Source organism: Podarcis erhardii (genome assembly GCF_964252035.2).
Source record: "Podarcis erhardii genome assembly, chromosome: 15".
Taxonomy (NCBI): Eukaryota; Metazoa; Chordata; class Lepidosauria; order Squamata; family Lacertidae; genus Podarcis; species Podarcis erhardii.
The window spans coordinates 19,918,658-19,935,566 of NC_138505.1; the positions used below are offsets into that span (position 1 = coordinate 19,918,658).

At 46.5% G+C, this 16,909-nt stretch overlaps 1 protein-coding gene across 1 annotated transcript in view; it reads left to right on the forward strand.

The window, feature by feature from the left end:
• The window catches only part of NOS1 (nitric oxide synthase 1), a gene marked incomplete at its 3' end in the record, with an annotated part of 183,658 nt that overhangs the window by 34,164 nt on the left and 132,585 nt on the right, over positions 1-16,909 (forward strand). The window lies entirely within an intron of this gene.

Sequence of the window (16,909 nt, forward strand, 5' to 3'; positions counted from 1 at the left end):
GTAATTGATTGCATATTGTTTCCTTTGCACTGAAATGAATGGTTGCTGAATGACATGATGATGATGTAATTAATGACATAAAGTTCTGCCACAGTAGATGGCGAGTCAGATAGCATAGCTTCTGTTGGAAGGCGAACTGCAGCAGAATGGAAACAGCGTGGCATGTGGTGAACATGGGTCAGGATGGAAATGGATGCCTCCCTAAACCCCTAGGTGTTGCTGAAGGTCACTCCATGTGAATCAAGCGTGTGCCCTAAAATACATCCCAGAACCCTCTGCAATTCCCAGGTGTTCTGTGGTAGGTGGCTGCTTGGCAGAGAAATCAAGGTGTTCGCAAATGGTTGAAAGTTTTGAAAGCTGCTGTTGTAGTTGAATTAATCAATAGGGCAAATTTTAATCAGGCTGAGATCAAATGACATGTTTGTTTTGATTTTTTTTGGAGGGGAAAGCAATTTTAGATCTTGTATGTCACTGTAATAAGGAATGAGAAATATTTAAAGATGACCTTTCCTTCTAGCTAAGAGTGATGGTACTGGATTTTTTATTTAGATTTTTTTGGGGAAGAACTTTTACTTTGGTAGCCTCAGAAGGGCAGGTATGTTGAGGTTTTGATAATGAGTAGTTAAGTTTAATATGCCTGTTGTCTTTGTCCATTGAGTTTTCTTGGCAGGGATACTGGAGTGGCTTGCCGGTTCCTCCTCCAGGTGGATCACGTTTGGTCAAAACTCTCCACTATGACCTGTTCATCTTGGGTGCCCTGCTCGGCATAGTTCATAGCTTCTCTGAGTTCTTCAAGTCCCTTCGCCACGGCAAGGCAGTGATCCATGAAGGGGACCTTACAAGACCTTATAGAAGTGACACCAAAGAAGGATGTTCTTCTCATTATAGGGGATTGGAATGCTAAAGTAGGGAGTCAAGAGATTAAAGGAACAACTGGCAAGTTTGGCCTTGGAGATCAAAACGAAGCAGGGCAAAGGCTAATAGAGTTCTGTCAAGAGAACAAGCTGGTCATCACAAACACGCTTTTCCAACAACACAAGAGACGACTCTACACATGGACATCACCAGATGGGCATCATCGAAATCAGATTGATTATATTCTCTGCAACCAAAGATGGAGAAGCTCTATACAGTCAGCAAAAACAAGACCTGGAGCTGACTGTGGCTCAGATCATCAGCTTCTTATAGCAAAATTCAAGCTTAAACTGAAGAAAGTAGGAAAAACCACTGGGCCGGTAAGATACAATCTAAGTCAAATCCCTTATGAATACACAGTGGAAGTGAGGAACAGGTTTAAGGATTTAGATTTGGTGGACAGAATGCCTGAAGAACTATGGATGGAGGCTCGTAACATTATACAGGAGGCAGCAACGAAAACCATCCCAATGAAAAGGAAATGCAAGAAAGCAAAGTGGCTGTCCAACGAGGCCTTACAAATAGCAGGGGAGAGAAGGCAAGCAAAATGCGAGGGAGATGGTGAAAGATACAGGAAATTAAATGCAGATTTCCAAAGAATAGCAAGGAGAGACAAGAAGACCTTCTTAAACGAGCAATGCAAAGAAATAGAGGAAAGCAATAGAATGGGAAGAACCAGAGATCTGTTCAAGAAAATTGGAGATATGAAAGGAACATTTCATACAAAGATTTCCATAATAAAGGACAAAAGTGGAAAGGACCTAACAGAAGCAGAAGACATCAAGAAGAGGTGGCAAGAATACACAGAGGAATTATACCAGAAAGAAATGGATGTCTCGTATACCCCAGGTAGTGTGGTTGCTGACCTTGAGCCAGACATCCTGGAAAGTGAAGTCAAATGGGCCTTAGAAAGCACTGCAAATAACAAGGCCAGTGGAAGTGATGGTATTCCAGCTGAACTATTTAAAATTTTAAAAGATGATGCTGTTAAGGTGCTACACTCAATATGCCAGCAAGTTTGGAAAACTCAGCAGTGGCCAGAAGATTGGAGAAGATCCGTCTACATCCCAATCCCAAAGAAGGGCAGTGCCAAAGAATGCTCCAACTACCGCATAATTGCACTCATTTCGCACGCTAGCAAGGTTATGCTTAAAATTCTACAAGGAAGGCTCAAGCAGTATGTGGACCGAGAACTCCCAGAAGTGCAAGCTGGATTTAGAAGAGGCAGAGGAACCAGAGACCAAATTGCAAACATGCGCTGGATTATGGAGAAAGCTAGAGAGTTCCAGAAAGACATCTACTTCTGCTTCATTGACTATGCAAAAGCCTTTGACTGTGTCGACCACGGCAAACTATGGCAAGTTCTTAAAGAAATGGGAGTGCCAGATCACCTCATCTGTCTCCTGAGAAATCTCTATGTGGGACAAGAAGCTACAGTTAGAACTGGATATGGAACAACTGATTGGTTCAAAATTGGGAAAGGAGTACGACAAGGCTGTATTTTGTCTCCCTGCTTATTTAACTTATATGCAGAATTCATCATGCGAAAGGCTGGGCTGGATGAATCCCTAGCCGGAATTAAGATTGCCGGAAGAAATATCAACAACCTCAGATATGCAGATGACACAACCTTGATGGCAGAAAGTGAGGAGGAATTAAAGAACCTTTTAATGAGGGTGAAAGAGGAGAGCGCAAAATATGGTCTGAAGCTCAACATCAAAAAAACGAAGATCATGGCCACTGGTCCCATCACCTCCTGGCAAATAGAAGGGGAAGAAATGGAGGTAGTGAGAGATTTTACTTTCTCCAGTACTTTGGCCACCTCATGAGAAGAGAAGACTCCCTGGAGAAGACCCTCATGTTGGGAAAGATGGAGGGCACAAGGAGAAGGGGACGGTAGACGACGAGATGGTTGGATAGTGTTTTCGAGGTTACCAGCATGAGTTTGACCAAACTGCGGGAGGCAATGGAGGACAGAGGTGCCTGGCGTTCTCTGGTCCATGGGGTCACGAAGAGTCGGACACGACTAAACGACTAAACAACAACAACAACAACAAGTTAAGTTTAATATACAGGCAGATTACTCTTTCAATTCAAATGAAGACTGGTCGACTTTTTTTTTAAAGCAAGAGTTTGTGGAATAACTCAGGGTAGCCAGATGTTTTTGGACCACAACTCCCATCATCCTTGACCTCATCCATCATGGCCGATGGTCAAGGATGCTGGGAGTTGTAGTCCAACAGCATCAGGAGGGCTCCATGTTGGCCATCCCTGGAATAAGTTGTATACCTTTTCTCCAGCAAGCAGTACCACCTTCAGCTTTTCTAGAGAAGAACATGGGAAGATTCCTTATAGTGAGTAGAATGCCTGCACTGTGAGTAGAATGCCTGCACTCAAAACATCCATAGACCGACGTCTGCTGCTACTAATATTTAAACTGTACAACAACACACGACTTCGCATAAGATGTAGTCAAGAAGGTCAACTCTCTAATTTCATTAGAACAACAAAGGGAGTTAAACAAGGATGCATTTTGGCCCCCTTTTTGTTCAACATCTATATAAACTCCCTAATAGACCACCTACAAGGAGCGGATATACACGCCCCAAAATTAGCAGACAAAAAACTGCCTATTCTACTCTATGCAGACGATGCGGTTATACTATCCCAGACTCAGATGGGCCTCAAAAGAGCTCTTAACAGCTTATCCCAATATTGTAGAGAAGAGAAACTAGCAGTGAACTACCAAAAAACAAAAATCATGGCTGACTTAGGATTTGTGTCTAGCTATTGTCCACATCAATGGGCCTTCATTATTAGCAGGCTGTATCTAAGATGCTGCAAGAAAGGATGTGCCGGAGGGTGATCAGAATGATTAAGGGCTTGCAGTGGGGGGGGGGGGAGCTCCTCTGTGATGTGTCTGAATAAGGCTGAGTTTGTGGTTCAGCTTTTGAAAAGGGACAAAGAAGAACTGGGGAGGGGGGAGACTGCATGGAAAACAAAAGGAGGAGATGGACACAATGGACGGGACTGTTCTCACAATGGGGACAAAGGCACCTTGAAAAGAACCAGATGATAGTGATGCCAGAAAAGGAATTCACCCATGTCACTTATGCCAGGGAATGTGTGCATGTCCAGGCTCCAACCCAGGGGTCGGCAATGTTTTTGTGGTCCCGCAGACGCTGTGGTGGGCTGGAATGCGCACGCATGCATGCGCAAACACTATTTCTGGTCTCCTTCTGGCGCGGCAGAGGCGTGCACAGCTTCCCATTGGCTGTGGGAGCTTCCTGCAGCCAATGGGAAGCCGGCCAGCATCGCGAAAGGCGGTCCCCACTTTGCTCTATGCCAGTTTAGTGTGACGCGCAGGAGCCGACCGAGCGGGCGGCGGGGGTCCCTGTGTTGGTGGTGTGTGTCCATGGGCTGGTTAAACGACCCCCATGGGCTGCTTGTGGCCCATGGGCCTTAGGTTGCCGACCCCTACTCCAACCTCTTGAGGGAGGTTTGCTTGCTTATTGTCAAAGCTTCAGCAACAAACAGGTAAAAGTCCATACCCACCAACGTTTTACAAATCAAAATAGGGATGCATAGGGGTGGCCCATCCCATTTTGCCGTCTGAGATCATGCTGGAATTATGCCATGCAATCCTGGCAGTGGACAGGGCAGGAGGGGAGCCTGTGGGATGCTGTCCCATGGGTTTTGCTGCCCGAGGCCACTGCTTCAGTCCACCTCATGGGTGGGCTGGTCCTTCCTGCATAGCTCTTCTGTCCCTCATGCAGAGCTAGCCCAAGACATTTTGGCACCTGAGGCAAATCACAAAATGGCACAGACACCCTACCAGGGAAGAAGGGGTAAGTGAAGATCTACATCGGGCACAAGGGTGGGTGTCTGTGCCATTTTGTGATTCATCTCAGGTGCCAAAATGTCTTGGGCCAGAGAAAATAAAGATCTACGTTGGGAACAAGGGTGGGAGGAGGCCAGCAGATCGCCTCCTATTCACCAACAAGCTAGAGGTGGCATTGTAGCAGGCAGAGCTGGTCTCCAAGAAGATGCATCTCCTTGGAGACCCAGTGAATCCTGCCACCTGAGGTGGTTGCCCCATCTTGCCCTATGGGTGGGCCAACCCTGAGAATGCACAACACTTTGAGTCTCACGCTAAGGATTGTCAATCCCTTTTCTGCCCCCACCGTTGGAGGCAGTATGCCTCCGAATACCAGTTTTTGGGACCTGCAAGTGGGGATGGGGCTGTTCCTCTCGGGTCCTACTTGCAGGCTTTCCGTAGGTATCGGTTTGGCCACTGTGAGAACAGGATGCTGGACTGGGTCAAGGAAGTGACCTACATCACTCTCCTAGTAGTTTGTTCCCAGGTAGGGAACTTGTTAAATAACAACGCAACCAGTATTCAAGCAAGGCGATACCCTACTTTATTGACTTTACTGCAGTCAAAGGCAGTCCCATAAATCGATGGGAACTGCAGTGATCACAGGTTTTTGCACACCTTCTCGCAAACAGCATACATCCTATATGTTATATACCGTAATTACTGCCGCATGTCCATTACGCATCAGCTGTGACATGACATCTTCACATACAGGTAAAGTTGGCCGGTACCGTAACTAATGTTTGAGCAGGACAGTAAACTGAAGCAGATCTGACAAAACGTTAATCTTTCAGCTAATTAAACAGACAGATTCTTCACCATCCCTGTCTCTGATCAGTATGGAAGGAGCATCCTTTTGAGATTAGCGACGGCCTTTCATGCCTCTTCTGCAACAATGTTTAAGCAAATGTACAGATTCTGGAGAAGCGGAATATTGGGGTGCTAAAACATTCCCTTCACAAATAGATGGGCATCCATCAGGGCTCTCCTTGTGTTCAAGAGCTTAAGGCCTTGGCGGACAATCCCAGCTATGACAGGGATGAGATCTAATGAAGCTGAAGATTCGGGACAGACAGAAGGAGTGACTTCTTCACACAGGGCATAGTTGAACGTATGGGATTCAACTCCCATGGGAGGCAGTGATGGCCCCCAACTTTGATGGCTATAGAAGAGAGTTAGACATATCCATGGAGGAGAAGGCCAGGAACAGCTACTAGCCACAATGGCTGTGTTCTACCTCCCATTGTTGGAGGCAGATGTGCCTTTGAATAGCAGCTGCTGGGAGACACAGGTGGGGAGAATGACTGTTGCACCCAGGACCTGTTGGCCACGTTCCCAGAGGCATCTGGTTGGCCATTTTGGGGACAGGATGCTGAATGAGATGGACTCCTGGCGTAATCTAGCAGCCCCTTCTTACTACTTCTAACACTGGAAGACTCCCGGTTCCTTGAACTCTGGGTCAATGAAACATCTTGGCTCAAAAATAATAATAATAATAATAAAATGCTCCTTTACATTTCTGAAATGACAACTTGAATGATGATGCTTTTCCTTTGAGTTTATTCATAGTGCCAAGGAGTTTTTGTTAGGTTGCCCCTCCTTCTCGTTTTCTTCTTTTTTCTCTTTTTATTTCATTTGTGTGAGGGGAAGGTTGCATGAGAAGCAAAGATGTTTGATGTAGAATGGTTTCGGCTGCATACTGTTACAGAATCATGGAATCATAGAATTGCAATATGACATTGATTAAAACTTTTTTAAAAAAACTAAGAAAAACCCATTGTGTGTTCTGCACCGGCCCCCTCCCCTAAGAACAAAATCTGGTGCTATTAAGAAGTAACTTGTGATCGGGCTGAAAACAAGGACGTTGTTAGATCCAAGGCTCTTGCAAGCAGCTCCTGCTTGTCACTGTGGGAAGTGGGTGCTGGCTCTTCCATACCCTCCAACATTTCTATGATGAAAATAGGGGTGTCCTATTCAACAACAACAACAACAATTTTGCTATTTATACCCAGCCCACCTGACTGGGTTGCCCCAACCACTTGGGGAGGCTTCCAACATATATAATACAGTGGTACCTTGGTTTAAGTACAGCTTAGTTTATGAACAACTTGGATTAAGAACGCTGCAAACCCGGAAGTAGGTGTTTTGGTTTGTGAACTTTGCCTTGGAAGCAGAACATGTTGAGTGTGTTCCATTTGTAAATTGAGTCCCCCGCTGCTGTGGGAAAGCACGCCTTGGTTTAAGAATGGACTTCTGGAATGGATTAAGTTGGTAAACCATGGTACCACTGCAACATTAAACATTTTAACACTTCCCTATACAGGGCTGCTTTCAGAGGGCTCGGGCGTCAGATGCCCTCCAACATTTCTCCAGTGAAAATAGAGACATCCTAAGGAAAAGCAGGACATTCCAGGATCAAATCAGAAACCGAGGCGGCTTCTGTAAATCCAGGACTGTTCCTGGAAAATAGGGACACTTGGAGAGTCTTTTGTCTATTCTCCATTCATACAAGAGCTTCTCCCAGAGGAATCAACCTGCTTTGGAGAAGAGAGATTTGATGAATTAAGGGTGAGTTGTTCCTGTGCAAGACCACTGCCAGGGCAAGAAGAAATTGTGCCAGCACATTTCCCTCTCCCTTTCTTGGCCTTGCCTTGCCTGACCTCTGCTCTTGAGGATTCTCTGGCTGTCCATAGGTTCCACCCCCCCCCCCGCTTTTGGTGTCTTGGGCCTGGTGTAGCAAAGGTGGGAGGAGGGGGTGGGAGACAACCACACTGAAATCATAAAATTCAGGCGCTGGCTAATAATGTTAGGAGGCTGGTGATTATTGCAGAACTCCCAGTGCGGCCCAGCAAATGAACTGTAATTCTGTAATATAATTTCCTTTTCCCGGCCAGACTAAATGTTCTTGGCCACTGGGAATATGTAGAGAAAAGAAAGCTGTCTCCGAAGGGCTGTCAATCTTGATTGCATCAGCGATCAAAGGCGTTCCTGCATGGCCCCGACAGCCATGAGCCACTCTGCGCAAAGTGAGCGCTTCTGAAGGCGGCCAGCCATGCCTCTTGATCCCAGGCTTGGAGTGTCTGCAGCGTTGATTCCTTCCTGTTGGATTAGGCTGTGGCTTAGCGGTTCCCGATAATAGCCCCTGGTGCGCCACCACCAATGCTCAGAGCATACTGAACCAAGAAGCCTTTGGGCTCATTGGACTAGGTTCTTCTACTCTGGTTGGCAATCCAAACATAAACTTTTATTTTATTTTTTAAAAATTACTTATTTTTATAATTTATTGGTATTGAAACTTTTCAGCATTCATCTAAATAAAAATTTAAAAATCAACCAAAAAGATAGGAAAGGGAAAGAGGAAGAAAAGAAAGAAGAAGAGGAGGAAGAGGGGAGGAAGAAAACAGAGCCCCCATCAGAGGTAGATCTTAACCCTTGTCTTAGGACTCAACTACATTAGTCAAGAAACAGCATTTTAAATACGTTATAAACAAGCAACACCAGATGGCGCTGTAGAGCACTATTTTTTTCTATGCGATTTTACATAGAGTTTTCTTCTTTTGTTATTTAATTTATGACTTATTTATAGTGTGTCCCTCCCCTTGTATGTAGATCCACCCTCATATAGAAGGGATGGGCCCTCCTAGCTCTCTCACACACCCTGCCAGTTCTCAGCTGGGAGCTTCCCTTTGTTTTCCCAGCCTCCCACTATGGCAAATCTTCCCTTCCCTGCCTCTCACACAGGGCCTTTCACCTTCCATCCAGCGCTTTCCTGTGCATACCCTTATTAACTCAGTGTAGAGGACCTCAGAAGACGAAACCAAATATGAGTAAAAATAACATGAATAGAAGAGAAAGAGAAAACACAAGAAATAAAGATAATAGAAAGCTGTGCTTGTGGGGGAAAACCAACACCTCTGATCCCAGCCTTGCATGTGAAAGTGACCTAAGATTTGGCTTCCCTTGTACAAAAGGGTTGCAGATGCTGGCTCTGGGCATTGGTGTGATTTGAAACCTGAGCCAGGAGACCAGCTTGCACCAAGGACACTGTCCCTCTCCTGGAGCTCTCAAAAGCCCGCTAACATCTTTCCAGCCCGGTGCTGTTGTTTTTTGGACCTTTTACAAATACATTTGGGGGGATTCATTTCCCCATTTTACTCCTCCTGCTGTTGCTTCTGCATTGCATCAAAGGAAGCTGAACATCTGCAAAGAGTTTGGAGAGAAAGGAGGCTCTTTGTTCTCGAACCAGAGCTGCAGGCCTGTGTCCTGTTTGCTGTGCCATGAAGGTCAGTGAAATGTTTTTGCAGGGCCTGCTGCAGCAAGCAGCACAGTGGGGGGAAAGGGGGGGTAAGACCTGGTTCCGTGGCAGATGGTGGTCTTTCCATTCTCATTCCCCAGCATCTCCAGGAATGGCTGGGAGCATCCTCTTCCTGAAAACCTGGGGGAGCCACTTCCGGTCAGTGTAGACAGTACTGAGCTGGAAGTGTGTAAACAGTGGGACTCACTCCTGCAGGAGGAAGGGGTGGCCACCGACTTGGGTGACTTGATAAAATGATTGGACAAATTCATGGAGAGTAAGACTGTGTTAGAAACCGGAGTCCAAAGTAGGTCAGCAATGAAACACCCGTGTCATTGATTCAACTCTTCCCTGTACGTCTTTCCCCAGTGAGACAGTTGCGAGGACTGGAGGTCCTTGCCTTCCCACTGCTCTCTAAGGCTCCTCCACCAGCTCCTTCCCCAGCAGCCTAAGGTCCTTCACCTTGTCTCTGTTTGCTCTGACGTCTTCATTTCTCTGCCTGTTCTGGGACACCAGGGGGGAGTGGAGCTGGTTGTAGCAGGAGGGGGAGACTCCCTGGATTCTTCAGTGACCCCACTCTGCTTCTGCCTCTGATTCTGGGCTGCTCTCTGCCACAGCCTCTTCCTGCTCACTAAACCCTGTTGCCTCTTCTGCTTCCGACACCTCCTCCTCCTCCTCCCAGTCTGCTCCCTCTTCTCCCTCTGACCACTCATTGTCATCCCACCACCAATGCCCTGGCTCTGAGCCTTCTTCCCCTGGGGGTTCCCTTGGAGGTTCCCCAGCTGGTTTCTCCCACCACTCCTCTGCACCCAGCCACTCCATGACAGTCAATAGCTGCCAGCCATAATCGCTATGCTCTGCCTTCACAGTTGGAGGCAGTAATGCTTCTGAAGACCAGTTGCTGGGAGTCACAGGAGTGCTCCTGTGCTTGAATCCTGCTTGTGGGTTTCCCATAGGGGCACGTGGTTGTCCATTGTGAGAACAGGAGGTTGGACTAAATGGTCCATTGGTCTGATTCAGCAGGGCTCTCCTGATGTTCTTAAAAGGGCTAATGGTATATGGCCACTTTCCATGGAAGTTTGGAGGTCAGGGGTGGGTTCTGTGGGCATATCCCTTCCAGATCTTGCAGGACTTCAGCTTTCATCATATCTGCCCATGGACCATATTGGCTGGGGTTGATGGGAGTTGAAACATCTAGAAGAACAACTAGGAAGTGCCAACCATGAGTTAAAAGGATCTGACAACTGGCCTATCTGCTTGACTCACAGCCAGACTGAGTAGGCAATACTGTGGACAACCAGTGTGACCTAGGGGAAAAAAAGTAATGTTTCCCATGCTCCAAGTATGTCTCCATAGCCACAGAGCCTAGAATGATATTGGCAATACTGAGCTAGATGGTGTAAGTGTTCAGGGGAAAGGATCATAGCTCAGTGGTCGAGCACATGGGAGATGCTGGGGATTGAACCTGGGACCTGCTGCAAGCAAAGCAGATGCTCTACCACTGAGCTATGGCCCTTCCCTTGAGACACAGCAACACAGGAAGCTGCCTTATACTGTGACTTGACTCTTGGTCCTCCCAGCTCAGGATTGTCAGCACTGACTGGCAGTAGCTCTCCTGGTTTCCAGGCCAGGAATCTCTGGAGATGCTGTGAATTGAACCTAGAGCCTTCTGCATGCAGAGTGAATGCTTTGCCAGCGAGCTACATCCCTTCCCTTTTCCTATGGGAAGCCTTCAAGCAGGACGTGAGTGCAATGCGCTCTTCACCACGTATGATTCAGCGACTGGCACTCGGTGGTATACTGCCTCTAACAGCATTGAGCTTGCCCTTTGCTTCTGCCCTAGCTTGCAACATGCTCTTCCCATCCTTCTTATGTTCTGCATATTTTCTAAAATTATTCACTTTATTGCCCTGAATGTTTGCTCTGCCTCCGAAATTATTTTTACTTAAAGGTTAGGCTGGCAATAGTCTTCCAGCCTGCTTTGAGCCGCCTCGGCTTCTCAAGTTGTTAAAAATTCCTGGCTGCAGGCTCCTTTAGCACTCCCCGGTTGCATTTAGAGAATGAATGATGGAATTTGGCTGTTGTAATGGAGCCCCGGGGCTCTAGGCTGTCGTTTGGGGGTTCAAGAAAGACTTATGAAGGGAACGGATTCTTTTAAAATCCACTTGCTACCAAGTGTTGTTCACTTAGCTTACTCTACTCACCCATGGCAGATCTTGTTAGAAGCAGAAGTAACTGCCAAGGAGCTGGATTTAATTTTTTTTTTTTAAAGTAATGCAGGAACTAACCTTTCTGCAACAGAAAGCTACTACACGTCATAACCATCACATTTATAGCATCCTGGATTTGTGCATATCTATTATGGAAGGGCCCATACCTTGGGAGAAGTCACCCAATTTGCATGGTGAAGGTCTTGGGTTTGATTTCTGGAATCTCTCATCATCATCATCATCTCACACGATTGGGCCAGGAACAGTTCCTGCAACCTTATCATAAGGGTGGTTAGAATTTGGAGGAAGCTACTGGCTATAAGGATAGCAATCATGTTTTGTGCTAGGGTTGTAAAGGATTACCAAGTCCACTTGCACTCCTACTGCCTGAGACAGTGTACCTCTGAATACCAATTGCTGGGGATCACAGAGGGGCAGAGTTCTGTTGTAGTGAGGTCTTTTTTGATGGCTTCTCACAAGCATCTGCTTGGCCACTGGGAGAACAGGATGCTGTGCTAGATGGGCCATTGGCCTGATCCAGTGGGCTCTTCTTGCGTTCTCTATCTCTGTTGGGGAGCGGGGAGATATAGTGGCACCTTGGTTTTCAAATGTCCCCATTGATGAAAGTTTCGGAACTCGAATGCCATAAACCCAGAAGTAAATGCTTCGGTTATCGAACGTACCTCGGAAATCGAACTGGAAACGCGGCTTCCATATTGAGTGTTCCATTTTGAGATTTCCGTTTTGAGGCTTCCATTTTGAGTTTTGGGTTTTCGAACGTTTCGGAACTTGAATGGTCTTCCGGAATGGATTACATTCGAAAACCGAGGTCAGGAGCAAGCCAGCAATAAATCACAGGGAGTAAGTGAAGTTAACTCTTTATTAGAAGAAACAATGTCTGCTCAGGAGTGCCAGGCCTAATGCACAGCAACTCTTCTCGGTAGGTCTTGCCCCTATGAGGCAGTTGCTGAGACTGAAGGTTCCTGCCTCCCCTCAGCTGCCTAAGACTCCTCCTCCTTTCCCGGGTCCTTCCCAAACAATCTGAGACTACACTGGCATGCCTGTCTTAGTTTCTCCCACTTCATACCTCTCCTGGTCCTGGACAACTAAGGGGAGACAGGAGCTTGTCGCAGCAGGAGAGGGAGACACCACGACTCTTCACCAGCCTGACTCCTCTCTGTCTCTTGGCCTCCCTCCTCTCCTGACTCCACTTCTGATTCTGTTCTGGGCTTCTCTCTGCCACAGACTCTCCCTGTTCACTAAACCCTGTTACCTCTTCATTTCCGACACCTTCTCCTGCCAATCTCCTCCCTCTCACCACTTCTTGTCATCCCATCACCAATCCCCAGACTCTGAACCTTCACCCTTTGGGGTTCCCTAGCTGGTGCCTCCCACCACTCCTTTGCGTCCAGCCAGTCCGTGACACTGGCATAAGGAAGGGGCAATGACTGATGCAATGGCTCAAACCAGGGATGGGGAAACCAGCCTAATTTGGGTCCATAGAGAAGGACCATAGCTCAGAGGTAGAGCATCTTCCTTGCATGCAGAGAGTCCCAGGTGCAATCACTGTCATCTCCAGGTAAGAAGACACCTGGTTCAATTCCTAGCAAGCCAACAGGTGACTTGACCAAACCCCCCTTGACAACACATGAGACTTGAGATGTGAGGCATGTGGGCACAGTTTGGAGAAAAGGCATTGTGGGCCAAGTGAACCTTATCAGGCCTGAGTTGCTATGTGCACTGGGGGTGGCCTGTCGCCCCAGGTTCCCCACCCCTGCTTTCCAGGATTGGGACCAGGTGGCTTCCCAAGACTTTTAAGGACTGTGGTCCTCTTCCAACTCACACAACCCAGCTCCAAAAGCGGCGGGTTCACTTCTGTAGCAAGCAAAATTGTTTGTTGTTGTTGTTATTTTTCCCGGAAACAACATTTTCCTCTCTGGGAGGAGTGGTTTGGTGACAGGCAAATTAATGAACATCTAATAAACCTTAAATTAAATTTAACGGTCTTGCTTGCGTGCCCAAAGGGGGAGATTCCATCTCCTCTCCCAGAAGTGCTGCTATTACAATGCTTTATGTTAACAAGCACTCGCTCAATATCCCATTAAAGTCATTTCAGTAATAAATCTACCTGCTGACAGTCTTTCGGTGAATGGAGCCATTAGTCTACAGAAGCTCCTCTCCTGGCTTTCTTCTACTTTGCTTCCTGAGAGGTTAATTGGAAGGGTGGGCAGATTTAGCCTCTTGTCTCTTGCGAGGGAGGCGGGGGGGGGGGGGAGCCTGCCTTACGCCTTCCATAACAGCAGTGTAAAAGTTTTTGACACACGTTTTGTGCAGGGATGAATGAACCTGTCAGTTTCTGTTTTTCCACAGTTTCTTGTTTTGCGCTAGTTTTAAGATCATAAGAAGAGCCCTCCTGTGTGAGTACCCATCCTGCTCTCTCAGTGGCCAAACAGATGACCAAGCAGGACCTGAGTGCAAAAGGCGCTCCCCCTTCCATCAATTTCCAGCAACTATTTAGTCCCTGCTAATTCAGTGGAGCCTCCATTTGCAAAGTCAGGTCAGGCAACAAGCCTTGGGTCCTCAGATGTTAGGTTATAACACCCGTCATCCCTGACCATTGGACATGGTGGCTGCAGACGGTGGGAGTTGAGAACATAAGAAGAGCCTGCTGGATCAGGCCAGTAATAGACTATCTAGTGCAGCATCCTGTTCTCACAGTGGCCAAGGTCAAGGTGAAGGGCCCCTACATGGTTAAGTCCAGTCAAAGGCGACTATAGGGTTGCAGTGCTGATCTCGCTTTCAGGCCAAGGAAACTGGCGTTTGTCCACAGACGGCTTTCTGGGTCATGTGGCCAGCAGGACTAAATCACTTCTGGCACAATGGAACACCGTGATGTAAACCAGAGTGCATGGAAACACTGTTTACCTTCCTGCTGCAGCAGTACCTATTTATCTACTTGCACTGGCATGCTTTCAAACTGCTAGGTTGGCAGGAGCTGGGACAGAGCAACGGGAGCTCACCACCATTGTGGGGATTCGAACTGCCGACCTTCCAATCAGCAAGCCCAAGAGGCCCAGTGGTTTAGACCACAGTGCCACCCATGTGTCCCGCTTTTTTACCTCACAGTGGCCAAATAGATGTCCCAAATGGGAAGCCCACAAACAGGGTCCTCTCACCTGTTGTGATTTCAGGCAACTGGCATTCAGAAGCATAGCTGTCTCCACCTGTGGAGGCAGAGCACAGCCATTGTGCTCCACCCTCATCGTTCTGCCCAGACACTGAGGTCCAGCTCTGAGGTCCTTCTGGTGGTTCCCTCACTCACTGTGAGAGGTGAGGTTGCAGGGAACCAGGCAGAGGGCCTTCTCGGTAGTGGCGCCCGCCCTGTGGAATGCCCTCCCATCAGATGTCAAAGAAATAAACAACTATCTGACATTTAGAAGACGTCTGAAGGCATCCCTATTTAGGGAAGTTTTTAACAACTGATGTTTTAATGTATTTTTAACCTCTGTTGGAAGCCGCAAAGAGTGGCTGAGGAGACCCAACCAGATGGGTGGGGCAGAAATAAATTATTATTATTATTATTATTATTATTATTATTATTATTATTATTATTATTATCATGGCTAGTAGCCATCAATAGCCCTTTCCTCCATGTGTTTTTTCCAAGCTTAAGTTTGGTTCTTCACATTGCTTTGTATTTTAAGAGAATTTTTTTTTTAAGCATTTGTTAATGTCCATCTGCATTTTTGTGCAAATATTTACTGTTAAGCGTGTTTTTGTCCAATTACACATTTTTTCCAGAGCAACTTCTCCTGATATGAGGCACTTTGGAAAATTGTTTTTGCTAATATGTGAGAGACCAGGGTCTGAATCACTACTCAGCCACAATGGGAACTTGGCCAGTCCCAATCTCTTACCTACCTAACCTACCTTGCAAGGTTGTTGTGAGAATAAAATGGAGGGACCAGGAAGCAGCCTGCACACCACCTTGAACTCATTGGAGAAAAGGTTGGGTATAAATGCAATAGTAGATAAGTAAAGATAATCTACGCAATTTTGTCCGTGTTACTTGGCTGAAGAACAGCACTGCCAGATTCAGAGAACTGCGGAATTTGAAGGGCGGGTGGGTTTCGGTTCACACATTCTTCAGAAAAGTGTGAATAAAGTAAGTTGGCCTTTAAGTGTGGTCTGAATTGACTTTCGCCCCCATCCCTAGATGTGTGCAATAAATCATCTGTTTATTTTAGTTCTCTGGAGGCGGTAGAAAACCTTCTTGGATCATTAACCTGTTAACCTTAGTCAATCATTAACCCACCTCAAGGCTGGGTTTTTAAGAATAGTGGGTATTGGTTGGGGGTAGGGGCAGTCTCATTCCAGAAATGAAATCCCCTCTCCCATTTGATTTTATCCATTCTCCCTACCCCCAATAAGTCTATTTCAAATTATCCATTTAGGACACTTAGCTGTGGCCCCAGAAAGACAAAAGCAAAGTTGAAATTCAAGTATAACTGGAACATGCCGATTTGCATGGCATATGTGGGGTGAGAATGGCCCTAAGCTTTGCAAAATGTCCCAGTGAATAAGGAAGCTGAGCGTCAGAGTTCCCTGAGGCAAGTTGGAAACGGTGCCATGAGTTTTCAAGAAAAGGTAAGCAAAGGTGAATTGAAAACAAGAAATAGAGGGCGAAGACGAGAAGGAGCAGGTTTATAGGCTATCATCATCAACAACAATTTGTTTATTTCTACCTCACCTTTCCCCGTGATGGGACTCAAGGTTTTTTGTTGAATAAATAGCCATCGGAAATCAGATTTGGAGGACTAGGGCGTGGCTAAGTTGTTGTTGCTTTTTTAACCCTTGGCTGCTGTTGTGGTCCTGATTGGAACCTACCGTATTTTTTGCTCTATAAGACTCACTTTTTCCCCTCCTAAAAAGTAAGGGGAAATGTGTGTGCGTCTTATGGAGCAAATGCAGGCTGCGCAGCTATCCCAGAAGCCAGAACAGCAAGAGGGATTGCTGCTTTCACTGCGTAGCGATGCCTCTTGCTGTTCTGGCTTCTGAGATTCAGAATATTTTTTTTCTTGTTTTCCTCCTCCAAAAACTAGGTGCATCTTGTGGTCTGGTGCGTCTTATAGAGCAAAAAATACGGTATATACACAAAGTATCAAATGTGGTGACAGTAATAATAATACAACAAAACAACAACACCACAAACTGGCTTATAAGTACCAGTTTTACTTATAAGCCAGTTTGTGGTGTTGTTGTTTTGTTGCCTGATTGGAACCTCCCAACACTCACACAGACAGGGGTGAAACTAGGCTTTTATTTCACCCAGGTCAAAGACCCACAAACAACCTGGGAGCCTCAATGAAGCCTCTGGAAGCTTCGCCTGGGGCAAAACATCCAGGCTAGCTCCCCCTCCCCCCCCCCAGCTATAACTCTGCACACAAGAACATAAGAAAGAGCTGTAGCTCAGTGGTAGAGCAGTGTGTGAACCGAAACACAACCGGCCTTAAAAAAATCACACTCCTCCAAATCTTGCAATGCAGTTCTCCAGTCAAGTAATGTGTGTGGAAATACATATGTATGCTAAGGTAAATCGTGCATATACAGTGG